This window comes from Limanda limanda, chromosome 21, assembly GCF_963576545.1.
Source record: "Limanda limanda chromosome 21, fLimLim1.1, whole genome shotgun sequence".
Classification (NCBI taxonomy): Eukaryota; Metazoa; Chordata; class Actinopteri; order Pleuronectiformes; family Pleuronectidae; genus Limanda; species Limanda limanda.
In genome coordinates, this window is record NC_083656.1 from 9225711 (window position 1) to 9242542 (window position 16832).

The 16832-nt window shown below is 39.9% G+C and overlaps 1 long non-coding RNA gene across 1 annotated transcript; it reads left to right on the plus strand.

Moving 5' to 3' along the window:
* Nucleotides 1–11232: 11232 nt before the first annotated feature.
* Nucleotides 11233–12970, plus strand: LOC133028323 (uncharacterized). Its single transcript, XR_009683297.1, has 2 exons — nucleotides 11233–11352; nucleotides 12547–12970. It is a non-coding gene; the product is annotated as an uncharacterized LOC133028323 (long non-coding RNA).
* Nucleotides 12971–16832: the final 3862 nt, after the last annotated feature.

The following is a 16832-nucleotide window of genomic DNA, read 5'->3' on the forward strand; positions in this document are numbered from 1 at the left end:
TGCATTTCCAGAAGAGCGGGAGCAGATGAAACATGCTGTGGACAGATACCGCTGCCACACTGGCCCCTTCTGTTGGAAAATTTCATTTTTCCACAAGGAAGCCACGAACGCGAAGGCTGAATCCAAATCCGTTTTTCCGCACTTTATCAGTGTGTGGCCCACCAAGTGGGGAGATGGAGGTAATTCATTCAGCTGAGACTCACCACCCTAATCCAATTTCCAGCCTCCCCCAGCAAGAGATAATTACAAGTATTAAAGCTGTTAGGACAGGGGGGAAAGGGCCCTCTCTCTGAAACTCTGCTGCAGGCCCTGGAAATATCGACTGAGCATGGGGGATTTCTGCTGGGAGAACTCAAGCTAAGGCATTGTTCAAAACTAAGAAAGTGTGTTAACTAATGAGGCAAAGGGAATCTCAAGGTATAAAAGGACACCCATAGCCACATGTCATAACAGACCCCAGGACTTTTTCTCTTCTCTTTTTTCCCCCGTGCATCACTTAAGCCGGCGCGAACAATTGGTCACTTCATGTGTAAAGACAAGCAGGGATTCCTGCACTGTCAGTATGCATATAATAGTCTTTGAAATGTCCCCTCCTTTTTTTTTTTGAAGTCTACATGAACTTCATGATCAGAGGTAAGGTTCTACACTTAACTATCATTGCAGCTATTAGGAAGTACTGTACAAACTGAAGATGTGACACCCAGTTGGTTTTTAAATGACATAACATCCTCTTCTGTAAGGTGGAAAATCTCACTTTCCGCTATTTGTGTTTGCCTCCTCTACTCCAACGCATCAGCCACCTACACCCTGGTCGACCAGATCTTTTAATGTCTTAGAAGCCAAATTGGAGAAGTGAGGTTGGGGCAGCACAGAGGGGTTGCTTTTTTTCCCTGCTGCTTAAACTTTGACTCCTTGAAGAGCAGAAGCCGCAAAAAGCTCTAATTAACGGAAGCTGCGTTCTCCCATTCAGCGCTGCACAATGGACAAACCCGCGAAGCAGAACCGGGAATAGAATATTGAAGGAATGAATGGGAGCGCTCCCAAATAAGAGACCCAGCATCACCGTGTCCACTCTCGGTCTCTGCTCTTCATTGTGTATCTTTGTTGACGAGGGGTCCCTTTCTCTATCAATTACTGAAGATCAAACGGACGTGGAGAAGAGGCATGCTGATCAGAACTTCTCCTATGTATGGCATTATTTCAAAGATTATAGCTGTGAAACAGGTCAAAAGTGTCAAAGAAAATCTAATCTTTAACCACCAAAGCTGCCAAATCCTCGATTTGTTATATTTTAATACAAGAAATGTTTTGACATATGTTCTGCATCTTGATTCACATCTGCATAAAAACATGGACTAGCTGAGCAGGATTCACATTAGGGTTAAAAAAAAGATCTGTGTTAACTAAATTGGCCACAGTGCACTGAGCGCCCTCTGCCTGGTCTTGTTCGTCTAAAAAAATCATAAATCAACATAAAAAGATGGTATTTGCAGCGTGTTAAATCATTTGACTCTAAATGTTAGACCATACACAGATTGAAAGATGTCAAATCTGCCTTTTTCAATCTTAAACCCTGAGGTCTTCAACACAGTTAATGGAGGAGCCTAAAGGAGAAACATAGAAAGGTATAGATGTTATACCATGTTTCAATGTTGGCTACTTGCTGGTTTGACTTATTCCAAATGGTGCTAGTTACTTTGGAGCTGACTCCAGGTGATAATTCAGAAAAGAAATAGCTGCATCAGTGTGAAGATGGTCGTAACAGTTACTCTGCCCCCACAGAAAATAATGGATTAATCCAAGAAGGCTGTTAATGTGGTGTCTTGCTCCTCATGAAGGTAACACCCATGTTTGCCCAGTCCACATATTCACATGTTTTCATTCAATCAGGTGCAGTTGCACACGATAAAAATAATTCTAATTAAAAAATTCCATAACCACTGGACCTGTGCACTACAAACAAATGACTTGTTCTTTTGCCCAGTGCTTATCGTCCCAGTATTGTAATCTTAGAATGGTTTTCAGATTCACAAACACACAAAGAGAGAGGGAGAAACATCCTCTCTGTGGTGAAACTTTAAAGTTCTACTTCTTTATGAGCCAAGCAACTCACCTGTTTGTGTCATTTAAGAGGCAACATTCAATATAGACACAAGACACACTACTTTTAATGTGCATCTCTGTTTTATATTTAGGTGAAACAGCATTGTTTTCCGTAACTCACATTTAAGAGACTTCCCACAGCGCCATGCATATTCATACCAGCCATTTTAGAGAAGTGCTAATCCAATTAATGGGCCTAAAACTGGTCTTTTCCCATTACTACTTAGGTGTGTTCTGGCTCCAGGAGGAGTCGGTTATCCCAGTTTGAATGTTGTGGTAATAAAAGGAAAAAGCATGAAATGTTTCTGCAACAGGCTCCATCAAAATAGAGGAGAATAGAAATGCAATGTTTTCCCCCATAAAATGGTCTAATTCTGCTCTGATGGGGTTTTAATGGGAGAAATCACCTTCTTCTGAGTTTTGGGACATTTATCCCTAAAGTGTGAACAATAAATACTTGTCTTTGATAAAAGTGCCTTAAGAAGAGCTTAAGGACATTAGGTGATAAAGAAACATGGGGCAATATAGAGAGACACAGAACTAGGATTTAAGATAGTAGTAGGAGTAAAATAAAATAGAATACAATTATCAGCACAGCTTCCATGAGTAGTACTTAATTTAATTTAATCAAAGTGTCAGAAAAGGAGACATCCTAAGCCTTAACCCAAGTCAAGGAGATCAAGGACACAGTATTTGAGATAAATGTTTGCATAATACATCAACGAGGGATTGAATTGTATACATTGCTTTCAATTTAAATAATAAGGGTATTAATTGTCCCTCTAAACATGTGTAAGGTCTGAAAGTGGCACATATTGTTGCTAAAGGGGCAGAAACAGCCTGGATGCTCAGGCTATTTGAAAAACTGACATTCCCATTCGTAACCAAGAATGTTTACCATTGTTTTCCAGATTTGTTTCCTTGAAATATTACATATCCCCGGTGCAGGGGGGAAACCGCAGAGTCCTGTGTGAAGTTTTTAATATGTCACCGGCATAGTGCTGTTTGGAAATGCAGTGTATTTTACTCAGCCCCCAATAATCTATTCTGTTCAGCCAGGCGCATACATTGACAAATGTTTCCAGCATTAGGTATTTACCTAGTGGAATGTAATGGATGTAAAGAGTTTGAAAACGCCTGCCGCACTAACAGCATGGGCAGTGGCAAGACTATCTAGACTGAGGAGAAAATACACTATTCAAAACAGAATCAATGAGTTTGAAGGATGGTGTGTACGCGTGTGTACATGCACGGTCATGCACTTGCCTTCAGCTCTCTCCGTATGTTTGTGTGTATATATCTGTTTGTGCTCTAAAGCGCCGACTGTAAACTTACCATAAGTCACTGCAGACACAGTAATAGTTCCACCACAGTCCATGCAGCTGAAATGTAAATATTTTCCCTCATGCAAAAGGCAACTTAGAGGTGTCGGTGTTTCCGTTTCTGAAGAGAACAAACGTGTTCTGCAGCAAGTTAGAGAAAGTAGTTCAGACTGCAGGGTTTTTGGAAATTGTGAGATTGTCCACCGCAAGATTGCCAGGACATTTTGAGCAGTTACCAAAAAACAGCACGTAAATTTGGATTTTTAATCACATTTAATTATTATATAAATGCCCCATCTGTATATTCTGCTAATTCTATGCTAAGAGGTTTTAGTGATGGTCTTATATGCTGCGTCATCTCAACTATGGGCTTCTATTGTTGTACATTCTTGTGATTTAAATGATTTTCTTTGGCCATAAAATGGTCAAACAAACAATAATAATGTGACATTTCCATTTGTAGAATATAAACTTCACCTCTGATCAGAGTTAAAGCTATTTGAAAAATGTACTCACAAATATAACACCTTCGTTTCTGCTGCAAATATCAACACATTTTGTTTTAAACGTAACAATTTCTCCAAAATTCGAAGTCAGGAAATATCGGATCAAAATATGCAAAACTAAGGATTTGTCAATTTCTTTTGACAGGATTTTTCTTCCGTTTTTTGACGCCGGAGGCAACATATGGATTTGGTCCACTCTCTCTGTCCCTGGCGTGCTGAGAGCTGAGAGTTTCTGTTGGGACAGTTAAATGAGGAAGGCTGATCGGCTTGGATTCTCTTCGCCTCATCTGTTCTCTGATCTTTTTCTTTCTCTCTCTCTGTCTGTGTCTCTCTCCCTTCTCTCTCTCTCTGCTTAAAACTTCTTTTCAGATCTACAGAGGCCTACAGCAGCCGGCTCATTCATTACATGCACCATGCGTCCTGCCAGACGTAGAGACGGGCAGGACACTTTCACACAAAAGGGGGTAAGAAAATTTAAAGTACAAACTCTACTAGAAGTATTACACGTTATAACCATTGAACTTATCAAAACCGTAGAGAGTTTATTGGCTTGTACAGAAAAACAGGATAAAATGTTAAATTAAATGTGTTTTGTCTTTTAAAAAAAAAGAGGCAGATCTGCCATTTCAAAAGTCCCATACATCTTTTAGAAATGGGATTTATAATCCAGCCTACAACATGAGGGCTACTGTGATGTGCAGTCAATATATGGGTGGCTCTCCCCATAAAGGCTTTGGCCTTCTTTCTGTCCTTGATTTATTGTCCCAGCAGCCCATCTCAGATGGCCTGGTGAAACCTTTGTCAGTCCACTAATGACACTGTTTTTGTTATTTGAATCATCATTTCAGTGCTTTCTTTTTTTGTTGGCTATTTACTCTCCTTTCACTGTATATTCCTGTCCCAATTAAGTCATTTGTTTCACCAATATTATATGTTTTAAAATGGCGGCTGATTAATACAGATGCATAGCAATGTATTCAAGAAAATTTTAAATTTTAAATTTACTAATTTGGCGGGCAGTTTTATCCGAAGCGACTCACAACGCGCGACAACACAAAATCTGCAACCTTGAAGTTCGGATGAAATCTGTTCAATAAGACAACGCGTAGGGGATCAGGTAAAGAATTGCACAGTCAGAGCGAGTGTTAGCGTCTATGTGTAAATGCTTTTTTTTAACTTTTAATCCGTATTATGGAACTATTGAAATCATAGAAAATGGGGAATCGTTTGTTGAATCTTTTATAAGACTAGACTAGAGAATAATTCGTTACTGGTCGTTGATGCCAATGAGCAGAGGTGTCTTTAGAACTGTTGGATGATGGCACACAATGAAACCGTTAAATATAGTTCAGTCCATATTCTTAAAGATGGAGACAATAATGTTTTTATTTTAACAATTATATATTTATCGTATATGACTCAGGTTTAAGGATGTGATCTACTTACTCATGATCTACAACAAGCATTCTACACATCCAACAATTAGTCTTTAATATTTATACTTTGCACTTCTTTAATGATAAAGTTTCACTTCAACAAAATAAGCCTGTTCGTCCAGTCAACATAACAAGTGGAGGTTCACACTCCACTTGTCAAAATCATCAGTTAATTAGAGGTTAGTATGTTGGATTCTTTTTGAAAATTCCACAGATTATTCCACAGATGCACAGAAATAGATTTATTTGTGAAATTACATTTTATTTTCTATTTATGTTCAGTGTTTAGCTGCTGACATTTGACTATTTTTGAATTCTTCATTTATTTTTAGCCACTGAAATGGTCGCTGCATGACACCGACCTTTGCCAAAAAACCTCCCATGTAATTTGAGCACAATGTTGCTCCAGGAGAATTAAGTGCAAGTTAATAATTAAGCTATGAATCTATCAGACACTCGGTATGGGAAAGTTTTAGGGAGGGAACAGCTTGGCCCGGCTCAACAGTCATTAAAACGTGCTGACAGCGATGGGAGAACAAGTTCCCACTTTGATCCGATGACAGACCTGAGCTCAGCCTATAACGTCATCCTTCGTCTCTGACTCCGCTCTCTGCTCTCTGCTATTACCTCTCAGCTTCAGACGACAACGCCTACCACTCAAACTCTGGCAAACACTCCCTTGTAATACTCATGTGAAAGGTATCGTATCATATAAGGAGCATAATCCATGAAGAGAGCACTTCAGAGATGTGTTGCTTTTTAGTCACAGGTAAAAACCATAGATATTGACATTGGATAGATATTTTACACCATAGGGTTTATATGTATTTCACATGACATCTAACAATGTATTTCTATGCAGTGACTAATATTATTGGCAATTTCACAACAATCTCTTATTATGTTCTTATGATTATTAAGATCAGGTCTTACAATTAAAACTTAAAAATCCAAATTCCTTTTGATTCATTAATGCTATTTTGAATATAAACAGACTGCTCTGATTTTCTGAAGCTACATCTGTGGATTAATATTTTAAGTTTTGTCATCTGACTCAGACATAGAGACAGACAGAGAAAAGGCAGCAGAAGTTCCTGAGACATCTTTACTCGTTTGTTTGCAGAGACAAACTTTTCTCTCTGCAGGATTTATCAGCAGCCTGAATCATGTCCTGACTGGAGCCTCAGCATTAGGTGACAGTGGTGTAAGTCAGCTGTAAGCAGCCTGGTGCTGCTGTAAGAATGGAGGTCGTCTGCTGCCCCCCAGGGGTTTGTAGAGGAGATCGCACTGGCAACTCTGCTTCATACATCCTGACACAACTCTAATATGTGTGTACGGTCATGCTGAGGAAACAGATCTCAGGTCAGCAGGGTGGCCATTGTGTGCTTTCTTTTTTCGAATGTTGCTTAAAACACGTGTAAAAACTAATTCCCTCTTAACTGTCACTCTTTTTTATTTGTTTCAACATCTGTAAAAAAAAAAAAGGTATTGTCATTTATTTAACTGTTGTTGGCAGGGCTTCACAGTTAGTATGCAGATTTCCTATTGCCATTTGTATATATTTCATTTAATCTTTTCAGAAAAAGAAAATTATTCAAATTGGTGTTTAAATGATAATTAGAACATAAGCGCTACTCCATTAAAACAGTCACGCCGTATATTTCTGAGTGTATATTTACTCCAGCAGCAGAAATCGAGGCCTGAAAGACAAACGTGTTATTGAATCGCAGTGTGGAGCTACAATTCACTGAAAAAAGAGAGGAAACGCTGAAGTACATTAGGACACAAATGCTCCTAACATCTGTTTCCTTTGTGTTACAGAGGAGATCGCTTTGTAGCAAGCGGTACGTGCCATCAGTGACTGCTGGATTAATATTTGTGTTCCCCCCCTCAAACAGACACACTGTCAAAGAAGCACTTGTCTACATTTTGTAGTTGCTGGAGGAAAATAATTGCCTTATCTGCAACTGTCAAAATGATGAATGCCCCGGAGAGCACCGAGAAGTGACTGATGGAATTGGGGGGAAATCTAATCCCTGATCTGAACACTTTGTATAATACATTAACCCCTCCGGTACAATAGGCTGCACAGAAACAGATTTGTATAGACTTGTAGAAATAAATTCAACCGAGGCTGAAGGATCGATAAACATCAGAGTTATGGCCTCGTCTGTGCGGAGTCAAACAGAGCGTCGTTGGAAACATGGAGTGAGCTGAAATGTATGTAGGAGGGGAAGTCAAGGAACAGATGCAAACAAACGGGTTGTAAAGCAAAACATTATCTGCATTATCCTCCATATTTTAAACTGTAGTGAGATCTGTTAGGGAGATGTATTTATGAATTGTGATTTTACAGCAGTCAGATCACATTACAAAAATAAAGAGATATGAAAGAGCCTAAATATACAAAAAAAACTATACAAAATACAAAGATTTAAAAGGATTAATGAAAGTCTGAGAGTATCAATTAAGAATAGGGCTTAATTTATTGTGTTGTCTTTCAGGTTCAGGTTTATTTTACCTTTTCTATTTAGTTTTGAATTTGTTGGCCCACATGTGACTGAGACATAAACATTTGGAAAACATAATCACCTGGCAGGTATTGATGTGTTTAATGTAGATTAAAATAAGCAAAATCTATTAAATCTGTTGATAGATGAACAGAACTCCTCAAAAAAGCAAGAAAATACTTATTTGCTCAGAAGATAGATACGCATACATCAGTAATACATGTGGTGCTGCCCAATATAGTCAAAATTAATATCTGAATATAAATGTATTTTACCAGTGTCCTTCTGAAAGTCAACATAATCAAACTGTAGTTTAATTCATTGAACTCCTCCACAACAAATTACATTGCTCTTAATACACTGTGTTGTACAAAAGGTAAAGTTAAAGTTTTGTCGCAATTTGCCTTGAATGATTAATAATAATAATATCCACAAGTCTAGAAATGAATCTACATTATATGTTACAAAGGTGCTCGAATGCATTATTATCATTAGATGAATATTTATGTGACAATTGCCAAGGAATAATGGTTATGTTAAAGAATTCAGTGCAATATGTGGATGGTGGGAAATTATCCTGCACTCTCCCTCCATCAGTCCACGAGCAGCAGAGTGGAAATCTCGCCCAGATATGAAGGGAAATCTCTTCCAATTAAAATCGACATCAACTTTTTATAACCTAATGTTCTAAAATGAAGTTTTAAAACGAATAGTAGCTGAGAGCGAGTTCTCCCTCCTCTTGGTCACACTTGGGCGGAACACATTATCCCCAATATTAGGAGAGAACATACCTGTAACAGGTTAATGACCTCGCACTTTCCACACCATTTCACTTAGCGGGCCATAGCCAGGAAAAGCTAAACGCCTCACTCCCACTTCACTAAATTATGAATTAACCAAAAGGTGAGGCGATTAAAGATTCAAGGTTTTGCGGTTGGACCAATGAGTGGCCTCCTGGCTGAGCTTGGGTGGCACATCTTCCACCATTAGCTGAAAACTGTCTTGATACCCATTTTACAAGGCATAAATATTAAAGGAGGAGAACAAATAATCCAGAAAGTACCAATCAAAGTGTTTGCAACCGTACGAGAGAAATTACCATCGAAAATCAACAGCACCATCTTCATCCGTATACATTAATAAATAAGATGTTTGTCATGAAATAGTGGAAATACTTCAACAAATGAAATAACTGATAAGTTCCCCAAGACTGATTTTGCTAAAAATTTAGTTTCAAACCACCATTATCAAACTCAACAAGCCCTTTTCGTCAGATGCTACATTGGCATTTTCAAACCAGACCATCCCAGCGTGTGCGGTGGCCTCGACGTGTCGGATCTCTTCAGGCTTATCCGTTCCGTAACGAGCGTTGACAGGTCACATGGTGCAAAACTGTGATGTCTGAATAATTTGAACAAATGCTAAATCATTGCAAAGCAGCCAGAGAGATCAGCGACGTGCAAGTGAAGTGTTTGCGCTTCCCCAAGGCTCGGTGGCATCTGTTCTACATGTGTGCAGCAACAACATCCACGCTTCACTATATTAATCCCAATTAATTGTGCTTGTATTAGTGTAAATATTTGACTTTGAAGCGCTAAAGCGTTAATTGGGAGGGGGGTTCCCTTTTCTGTAAAGACATCTATGCATTAGTATTACACAGGGTTATTTGATAGGAAAGGTTGGTAGAGTTAGATTTCCAACTTGTGGCCGTAGCCCTGTATTTCAAAACTTCACTCTTTCCCTTTTGTCAACTTCAGCCTTGGAGCGGTTTGTTTTGTTCTCCAGTGAAACGTGTTTGTGTCTGGAGCACAAATCAGCAGAATAAGACAGGATGATGTCTCCTTAATTCTCTAAATTGGTGGGTTGTGAGTCCAATTACGGTCTGTTGGTTCAGCCCCAGGCCACCAGGGAGAGCTGTGCCTGTTTCTCACCGGCACTGGAACAAACCCCCCTGCAACAGCCTCAGATCTGTGAAGGAAAAGTTGTCACTAATCATTACTACACCAGCAGGCACAGTGAGGTGTGAGGAGGTGTTTCAGAAACAATCACACTGTCTGAGTTTGAAAACAAATTCCAGACACAGCTTTCATGTTCCAAATAAGGTTCTGACTTTATAATACGACCCTGAACTAAACAGAGTGTTCAAACAAGGACAGGATATTTATCACCTCCGCCATTGAGGTGATGTTTTAATCTTTGTTTGTTTGCTTGTTAGCGGGATTAAGCAAAAAACTACTCAACTGACTCCTGTAAAATTTTGTGGAGGGGTGGGGCAACTGCTTAAATCTTGGTGCGGATCCGGATCAGGGGGCAGATCCAGGATATTCTTCTTCTTTTTTTCACTTTCTATAACAATGCAAGTTTTTGGCAACCTTTTTTTGTTGATTTCTCAGAAAATAGATCTTATTTTGGGGACTGATATTCATGAGTGGGTGCAATTTGATGCAGATCCAAATAAAAAATCAGGATGGAGTGATTTTAAATGTGGTTTCACTAGGGGACTGCTGGGCCCTGGTGGAGGTATATTCACTCTACTGAGCACAATTCTGCTTTCTCTCTCTCCAATCACAATTACAGCTGAAACCAGCTTTGCTGACACTGATTTTCTTTTCTTTCACATATTGGTCCGTTTCTTTGCTTTTTTTTTAACCTAGCAAAGGAATTATGTACATGTAACTTGTGCAGGATGTGAGGTTGCTGGGGTCTGTTGCTTCTACTGGCCATTAACTGGGGATTAGTGCTGGTGGGGCACACATGCCTTTGAAGAGGTAATTCCTCACACTTCCTCGCTATAGAAAATCAGGAAGCAATCATTTTAGACACCATGCAGATAGCCCAGACAGAAAAGCCCATGACTACTTCACCCCAGTCAAAATTAAGACTTGGAAGTCCAGCTGCCATTGTGCAAACTTAGCAAATCAGATAATTCGAGGGGACAGGAGAAATCTGAAAAATGCAACTGATCTATCACTCAAATCGTGTCTTTAACTTGAAGGGAGGACCTTTGTTTACAGGCTCGTGGACTCACTGCAACTCAGCACGTTCAATTCACAGTTTCCCATTAATCTGTCAAAACTATATATCCAAGCAAGTGCAAGGCTGTAAATTAGACTATAAATGTTGTTGGAGGGCAGAGCATTGTGATGTCTGACGGAGACGGAGAAGCTAAGGGGACGTTAGTGAGAGTGATGATTGGTTATGAATCATCCTGCCACTGGGAAAAAACGACAAAGTTTCAGCTGGTGTATGTTGCAGCACACTGACCTCTACAGGGACTTCAGGTTAATAGACACAGTTTTCTACAGGGGGGGTGGAGTCTGACATCAGATGTTTCAAACTGAGGGAAATCAACCACGTGAATTACTTTACCGACGTGATTGAAAATGGAAGTCAAAACAAACTTTAACGCGTCTCGTGTGAACTGTGCAGCAGCAGGTTTCACATGTTTCTCTTTGGTTTCCTCTGGTGGTCTCTGGTAAATTGTTAGCATGTCGCCCAAGCCAAACCTTGTGTTGTATATAACACTTAGGGTTTGTGCACTCCTCCAGAGCCGTGCCTTTATTCCTGCCTGAAAATCGCAGACTCTGTTAAAACCAGAGGCCATTCGGTTTCACTCGAAAAGGCTAAATTGAAGGTTGGAATTTGCGCTTGTATTTAAAGTTTGCACGTAAACTGAGAGTTTGGTGGCTGTTGTGACGTGCGGCTCGTGGTCGGTGTTTACTCGTTTCAGTCTGACGTGCAAGTCAAAACACAAACATATGAATTATCTCTTTTATGAGGTGCAGTTCTGTCTTTACAGAGTTAACTTTGGTTTCCCCAGTGAGGCGTCTATAAAGACAGTCACTTAGTCCATATTAAAATATGTGACACTTGATCTTGCAATTAAAAACAGTTGTAGATTATTTCAGATGAATTGTGAAGGAGTGATCAAGCTGTTTCTTTGAGAACTAGCTTGTCTAGATAAACCAGCACTTTCTTTCACTGCCCATATACAGTATATTATATTTGTATTATATTGTGAAAACATTCAGTATAAACTCTACATTTTAAATATATATTCTAATTTGTGTAACACCTAAGTCCTATCAATATGTTTGTATAAGACGTAGTACTCATAGTACTAGTATATGAAAACTACTTTTCAAGCAAGATATTGATTTAAAGTGAAATTAAATTTAAGATTTAGTTTTTCGGCACAATAGATATACAATGCTAAAGTAGCCAAATAATACTGAGCACAGTAAATTATTTTATTACAAACATTAAACCCACATTAAAAGGAGACAGGGTGTTCAGTAAGATATGATTTGTGATGAAGAGTTTCACCCCAACAAAATGTGTCTATGGTACGTCCATCTGTGATGAAGGATTATAATATTGTTTTATGTGTAAAAAGGTCATTTTAGGTTGCAAACAGAGTTCTCAATATAAATATAAAATCATCTAGTGAATATATTTAAGAACAATTTTACAACATCACTATATAACATCATAGTAAAGTATCCGTGTTTAAACACTCCATTGATTAGAGCAACTATATGTTCCCGTTTAAAATCAAAACAGGAGCAGAGAGTTGAGGTCAGTAAATAATTGACTTGCCTGTTTACTTGTAAATCAATGCTTCAGTCACTACGATCACATGTTTTTGTTTTTTGTATCTCTCCTTTAGCCCAACACCAGCTGGAGGGGCCCCGCAGCCACCGTCACAGCCCCCTCCGTTTCAAGCTGCTGCCGTCAGATTATCAGCCGCTGGGTTACATGTCAGTCTGCCAGAGATTTGATTAGCGGCATCTGTGAAACAGAAGAGTCAAGGGCGAGCATGGGAACCGACTTATCTGCCTCTGAGCAACTGGTCATTTGCAAGGCCATGTGATAGACGCGCGTGGCTTCAGGGGACTTTTTTGGAATAATGTTTTAATGTGATTTAACCAAAAGTCTCCTAATTTGTTGAATGAATTACATTTATTAATTTCCCTGCAAATTAAATTACAATTCTAAAGGATTAGAGAAGAGAATTGTGATATGTGACCCCCCCTGCAGGGCACTTGAAACTCATCTCGATTGCATAACACCTGAATAAAAGGCGCCATTGATTCACTTCTGTTTTTAGCTCCACAGATCGACTAAATTCCCAAATGTTAGATACAAAAGGGGTGGTGTTCCATCTTCTTCAAAGTTCTGTTCCTGCCCTGGAAAAGTAAAGAGAGGTGTGTGTGTCTCCCCTTTAGAGGGGCCTCAAACATGCAAAGTGCCAGCGTGGTTGTGAGAGGGTAAATAGGAGTAGGGGGAAGGGGCACTTAAAACTGAAGGACATAAGATAAGGGGGCAGCTGTTGTTGCCATTATTCTGGGGGGGTCGCCATTCCATACCTTATGTCTTAAATGACTTAAGCATGAAACTTTCACCAGATGTGTGCATATGAAAAAAACTCTTAATTTGAAATGTACAGAACTGTGCGGAAACATCGCTGAAATAGATTAGATGCACCAAGCTAACATGAATGCAGTTGAATTATGAACCCTGCCTCTGTGAAGGTTGTAATGTTCAGGTTTAACTGACTTAGAGAGATGTCGATTAATGCTTGATATGGGACTTTATCATATAATACAGAAATGTGTTTATTGTCGTTGATATCAAATCAGGTTGACAAAATAAAAGGGATAAACATTTCAACAGCATAAATGACCATAAAGTTGAATCAACACTTCTCTAAAGCACAAACTGAACATTGAAATCTTAAAGAAGGAAGGATTCATTACAGAGCGTCTGTATTAGACTGCATTGGATTAGGTGAGCTGTACCTAATAAACTGGCAGTGAGGCAGTGAGTGTATACATTCACAAACAGGGAGATGTAGCAGAACGAGCTCATAGTGGGTCAGAAGAAGAGTTCAATCAGCTGGTGCTCATCTGTTGTCAGGCATTAATGAAGGGTCCGGGCTTCACCACCTGTTCTGCACATTCTAGTGCCAGGCAGATGTTTGCGTAGCTGCAGGGGACGTCACTCTGCAGCCAGCCGTGGTTTCCCTGTGTGGTTTGTGCAGCACACATCCACTTCCCCCTTTGTAATAATCATGTTAATAATAGTTTTTTTCTGTACTTTGGTTAAATGCATGCACACCTGCATCTGTCCTTACAGGGATGTGCAGGTGCACGGTAACCTAGAGACACGTGTCCTACAAAGGGAAAGAGCACAGAGTGCAGTACATGTAATGACAAGTTTCAAAACTCCTGAGATTATCAAATTTGGGTCTTACAAAAACTTCATTGTGAAGTGACTTTGCTGAATCATTTTCGCGGTGAAGCTGAGGTAACTGAGGGCGCTGTCAGCTCACATGATGTTTCTTCCTCATTCCTCTTATTAAACTTATTGAAGGAGAACAACAACTACAGAAACTGTCCCAATAAAGCTGCTCTGCTGTTAGTGCTTGTTTTGTACTGAGCTGTATGTGACAGCGCACAGGTTTTGATAGTGTTTCAGAGAAGAGCCTTTGTATGGACATGCAAAAAGAGATAAAACCAACACTACCTATATAATTTAATGAAACGAAGAGACTCTTCAAAGTGAGCTGCAGTTTAAATCTGCAGAGGGTAGTTATTGGAGCCTGGGCAGCAGTATAGAGCTAGAACGCACAAACTACACTGCACAACACAAAGTCTGTGAATTCAGCTATTTCTTGGGATGTTGGTTGCTGCACTTTTGAGAGTGGACGTCAATTTTCGATAAACATCTTGCAATAACAGAAGGTAAACGTTGGCCTTTTAGATGCATTGGCCTCTTTATATAACGGTTTTTTTCTCCGAAGGGGAATTTTACCCGTACATTATCTGCACCCACCAACCGTAGAAGACCACAGACCATAGAGCAGCTTTGTGTCCGAGAATCGGCCGAGGCGAAGGTATGAAAATGTTCCCTTCCTGTTGCTCAGATCGGAGGGAGCGAGCGGCCGCGCTGCAAAGGGCTGACTTGTTTCCTGTGGTGTTGACATATGTGTAGATTTAGCGGGGAAGAAAACCATGAAGGATTTCACTGTCTGCCTTTTAAATGTCTATATTTACAGATACATTGATAGGTTGCATTGGATGGATTTCCCTGAAATACCTGCAAATGCCACACTGTCGGAGGTTTATTTATTTTCATGATCAAAAAGTGGATGTAACAATAAAGTTGACTGTATGATCACACAAGCGTCACACGGGACAGGGGTGCGTTCGGTTATTTCCGCACAGTGGTTTATGGCCAGATGCAGAGGCCTATCATTAATGCAGCTCACAGCTCTATTCTTGTCCCTGACCCATATTCAAATCATCACACTATTATACAATAAATATTTCTAAAATAAAATCTATTTCATGTTTGCTATGACGACTCCAACAACACAGCGGCGCAGTATGTAATTACTGTTCGACTCCAACTCAAAATAAACCGTCTCCATTCCTCGGTCAGTGGTGTGTGTTACATTATGAGCAACACAAATGGTTCTTTGTTTCTGTGGCTTTCAGGAGAAAACACGGACGTTAAAGTAAGCAGAGAGGTGGGAATGAAAGACCTCAATTCTGATTCTATGAATGGTCGCAGTTCAGTTCCAAAAATGGATACTCGCCGTCTGCTTCCGCTGGTCACTCTGCTCTGCTGTACAAACATCTCTCAGAGTTTTAACTGGAACCTGTTTTATCTGTGGCAGTCGTGCAACTGCGTCACATGGCATCTGTTATATCAAAAAAAAGAGAGAAAAAAAACAAGGTCTGTCATTACAGTAGTTGCTGGAGATTAATCTATAATTGGTAAATGCATCAGTGCCACATCTCATGGGAAATGAGGAGTTTCTCTATTGATGCTTGATGTTCCTCATTAGCTGCCTCGTGCTCCTTCTGCTCCTTTTAGCCCCAAACTGTACTCTCTGTTTTAGTGGCAGCGGAAAGGCACTTACTAAGAATTTGGAGCGAAGCCATCGGAGTGGGACAAATGGAGCGTCCCATTCACTATGGCTCTAAATTTTTTTTAAAGACCTCTTCACTACGGCTTGGTGCTGACACAAAAGGATGTATTGATGTAAGGAAAGACTGAAGCTTTGTGTTAGCGTGCCCACCAGATCTGGCTTTGGAAACAGCTCCCACAAACCTTGATTCAAAATGCAAATGTGGCACATTTTACACTGGAGAAGCCTCCAGTGGGTCTGTTTTATGTGTGCCATGTCGTACTTTGGTAACACACAACGCAGAAACCTGAGAAATCATAGTTTGAATTATGAAAACACTTATTTTCTTTGTCCCAATTAATTTTGTATTGGTTTCTGCTGTTTTGCATGTTTTGTACATATGCTTTAAACCTGCAGGTTGGATCACTGAGAGAATGTGGATTGTTGAGTCTCATCCCCGGGACGTTCAATACCAACGCTTCAGGAGGGAGGCGCACTCTCCTGAGCCCCTCCCACCAGATGAGCACAGGCATGGGAATCACACGTGCAGGTTATAGATGACCCATCCATATTCTATTGTGTTTAATGTCCTTCTTTCTTCTATACTCTCCTTTTGTCAAACAGGCGTTCAACGTTCAGCAACCAGGTTATAAAAAGGCCTAAAGCAACAAATAAAAAACGATAAAAATCTCAAAAATTTAGAAAATCCTACGTGCGTTTGGGTTTTTCCGGGATTGGCAAAGACACATTTTGTGGTTTCAAAAATTCCCTCAGGAAGGAATCTGTGTCTGGGTTTAAAATACACGCACGGTGAGTGTGTTTCCACAAGAGGAAAGGAAAGAACAGTAAGTAAACATATGAATGACACCTATTCAGTGAGAATCAGAGCCGCACTTTGTCATCTTGCTTTCTTTGCACCACCTGCTGACCTAACCCCCTGCGTATTTACTCAGACCCTCCCTGCACCCACAGAGCCATTGTTGGTGTTGCAGGGAGGTTGAATGCTAGTTCACTAAAACCAAGAAACCTTTGAGTTA